Source organism: Meleagris gallopavo, chromosome 12 (assembly GCF_000146605.3).
Source record: "Meleagris gallopavo isolate NT-WF06-2002-E0010 breed Aviagen turkey brand Nicholas breeding stock chromosome 12, Turkey_5.1, whole genome shotgun sequence".
Lineage (NCBI taxonomy): Eukaryota > Metazoa > Chordata > Aves > Galliformes > Phasianidae > Meleagris > Meleagris gallopavo.
Genome location: NC_015022.2, coordinates 11019174 through 11022878, shown reverse-complemented (window position 1 = coordinate 11022878; position 3705 = coordinate 11019174). Strand labels below are relative to the sequence as shown.

The following is a 3705-nucleotide window of genomic DNA, read 5'->3' as shown; positions in this document are numbered from 1 at the left end:
TGAGGATCCAGGCAATTATTTTTAAGCCTGCTATGAGGAATAATAGCTGACTTCCCAGGGCTGGTTGTGAACATCCCCATAATGCCTGCGGAAAGTCCAAGCTGAAATGCTCTGTAGTTTAATGACACAGTAGATAGAGAGAAAAACGTATTTGGAAGGAAATACCATTAAAAGAGATAAGAAACAAAATGTTGTACTGTAAAATGCTTGTAAGTGAAAAGAGAAAAAAAAAAACAACACCTGATTGTTCAATTTTCAAAAGATTTCAGTCCTTGTCTGCTTCGTCTGCGTCGAGTAAAGCAAAGGAAAATATCCTGGTTCAGGACAGAGCTGAAGATGACCTTGCAGGACCTTTTTTGTTCTGAGAGCAAACTAAGGAAGGTAAAACAGGTGTTATTGTTAAGAAAGGGATATTCAGCTGTAGGATGATGATGATTCTTCAAGCTGTAGAACTGCAGTCAGAGAACTCTGCAGCAGCTTCACCTTCTATTAATAGTACAGAAGCATGTTCTGGCATTAAAATAATGAGGAATGCTAATTCCAGATCTCTTTTGATCCCACTTTTTTTTTTTAAGATGACATATCTATTCTTTTTTCTTTAGTGTTTTCTGTTTATTCAGTAGATAATTTTCCATAGTTTCCAGTAAAACCTGTTTAATAACCTGTTTTCACTTAGTATCCCCAAGCAACGCAATTTCTAATTTCTTACATCAATGGTCACTTCTCAAAGATGACAGAGACCTCCCAGAAACACTCCCATTACAAAAGTGCTCATTGGATTTCTGGCCTTGTAAGTCACAGCCTGCCTGTTGTATACATTTTCTACAGAGCCCATTGGGTAGATAAGCCATGTATGGCTTTGGCATTTCCAAAGCAGCCTGATTAGACTCCTATTTCCTGACCATCCTTCAAGGAGAATTCTCCAGCTGGGGAATTCAGTCTCTTTTAAAATTCTATCTGTATAATTGTTATTTTTCAAAAAGCAGATAATAGATATTTTGCCTGCAAGCAGAAAGGCCACATAAATTGATACTGCAGCACTAGAAGCTATTTCAAACAATTAAAGTCTTGATTGGGAATTCATATATCAAGAGACTTACGAAACAAAAGATTTCTGTGGTGTGCATCCAGTAGCTCTTGTAAAACATAATCTTGAGATCCCACTGCAGCCAGCACCTGGTAAATGAGCATAAGAAAAAGCCTCAGCCCCAGCAAGCTCTCAGTCCACATTAAGATCTAACAGATACAACTATCTCCTATGGTGCCCTACTTGTTATGTAGTGGAATACTGGCATGCCCATGTGTAGGATGCCTGGGCGTTGTCATAAAATGGGGAAAAAGGGAAGGTTAAAAAATAGTCAAATATAAAATCAGAAAGACGTAGCAGAAAGGAAAAATCTATCAGTAAATCTGGTTTCATTCATATGGACAGATAGTCTCAGTGATCTGGCTGCTGGCTGCAAGATAAGAATGACTGAATTAAACAAATATGAATTGTTAATGGGAATTCCTTTCCAGTGTTGCCTTTCCAAAGAGGAAAATGGAAGATGACAGGCAAACACCTGCCACCCAGAGCAAGGAGGGAGCCACTCACCCCTTGTGTGGCCCTTCCACTCACATCTCAGTGTTATCAAAGCAGCAAGTGCAGTGCAGGCTGGTGCACAGCTACTCTCCTCGGGCAGTTATCAGTGTCAATCTTTATCTGTCTGACTGTGACCACAAATAATGAATGCTAATGGAAAAGCATGTGTTCCTGTGTCAAGTATGGCATGTCTTATTTTGTGACTCAGGCTAGGAGTATTATTGATACAGCACACTAGTATAATCATCAGCTCATAGCAAACAGACAGATAGGGGCAAGAAATTCCTCTACTTTTAAGAAACCTGCAAGAACAACAAGGTAATCTGAGTTCAGCAATGAAAAGAGAATGACAGTGTTTGATTGCCACAGTATTTTGGAAAAGTTGTGGAAGCTTTTTTGAAGTAGCAAAGTAGGAAGTTCAATATAACATTGTGCAATGTAGTCTAAAATGCTTATCCCACCAGGCAAATTAGCTGGAAGAGGCCAAAGAGACAATAAATTCAAAAAAAAAAGCAGCATGAATTTATTCAAAAATACTGCAGGAAGGGTGAGAGCAAGCATTACTGTCCAGATGCAGATAAGGAAGTTCAAGGACACAGATAATAGAAAGCAGGTTATGCTAATTGCCCCATAATCACCACCTGCATACTACAATCCCTTAGTCAGGCACAGGTAAATTTACGTTCATTAAAAACACATAGGGAATAAGTGGTTGTGGTGATCAGATGAATGCATTTCCTAGCAGCTGCTGTCTTTGAGATGTGAATGTCTTCTGTTTGATGTGGCAAAGCTCTGCTAATTTCCTTGTGGAAATAGAATCTGCTCCTGTCCACATGGGTACGAGCCTGAATGAAAGTTTTTCCAAGGCCTCCCAGCTTTGCTGGGAGAGAATTTGGGAGGGGATTCAGTGAAAGGGATTCATTTGAGGGAGTTTTAAAAGTTTAATACAGAAGGGAAGATGGTAACATTGAGAATCATAAGTAGATATAGTTCACTGGTACCTGCCAGTCAAATTCTTTATCAAGAAACAAGCCAGTTCAAGTATTATCAGAGGCCAAGGCTGTACTCAGCAAGGACTACAGCTAGACCCAGTCCAGCAACCTCCAGTGAACATCAATTCAGCATACTGTTAGCCATAAAAGTATCTAGCGCATGCCAACTGTATGGCACAACCAGGTGCCTGCTTTGCAAGTCAGTCTGACAGAGTGAGGACGTACAGACATTCTCTCTAAGCACCGGACTAGCACCATACGGGGACCTACTAAACACACAGTCAGTCTCTCTGGATACATTTCAAATGACAAACCACGCACAGTATAAGACTGAAGCCTCTAAATGAAGATTAGTCACCGCAATCTTTGTTAGCAGATACTGTAAGTCACAAGTGTGTTTCCAGCTTAGTGAAGCAAGTGCATATTGCATTTAACTTACCCTCTGTAGTGCTGTCACCTGTCAAAATCTCTTCGCTGTGTCATGATACCTCCCATCAGAAGTACTGCAGATGGGAACACACTGCCTCATGGCAAAAGGTTGACATTTCTTGGTGAGGACTCACAGCCTTCTGCTGCAACAACAGCAACATCCCACCAGAAAAAAATCACTATAGTGCCTCTACAAGGAAAAAAGAGTCCTGAAGATAAGAACAAAGAGCACCTAAAAAGCATGTCCTCAGAGATACTCTAGAGTCTGGATAAAGGTAGAAAGACCGTACCAAATCAATTTTAAACTCAGGTGAAGCAAAAAGTCTATAATCAAGAGGAAAAACAAGCAAAATAATTCAATACCCTGAGAAGTGCTAGATTGGAGGGAGGTACTAGGAACATCTAACACTTTTATATAGTACATTAGCAGCTTCACAGCTGAAACACAACAAGCCATGGAGCTTCCAGTGATCACTTTCACCTGCTCCACAGCACCCTGATACTCAGATGTATAGAAAAGCAGTTAGAACTGAAAATGACCACTCTATGATATGAGAAAAGAGTGAAAAATAACATACAGAGATTATTATTATTATTATTATTCAGTACCACCTAAGTAAAATTGCCTGCTAGCTTCCAAGCAATTTCCAAGTTTGAGTTCATTGAAGCAGGTGTTACCTTCTAAGAAGTTATTTGACTGTC

General features: G+C 39.9%; 1 long non-coding RNA gene across 1 annotated transcript in view; it reads right to left on the bottom strand.

Moving 5' to 3' along the window:
• The window catches only part of LOC104912843, a 28398-nt gene extending 25018 nt beyond the window's left edge, over nt 1-3380 (bottom strand). The window contains exons 1-4 of the long non-coding RNA XR_794923.2: nt 3294-3380; nt 3014-3193; nt 1101-1176; nt 241-372 (exon numbers count right to left, since the gene is read on the bottom strand). This is a non-coding gene — a long non-coding RNA (uncharacterized LOC104912843). The remainder of the gene's footprint in view (nt 1-240; nt 373-1100; nt 1177-3013; nt 3194-3293) is intronic.
• Between the last annotated feature and the right edge of the window lie 325 nt (nt 3381-3705).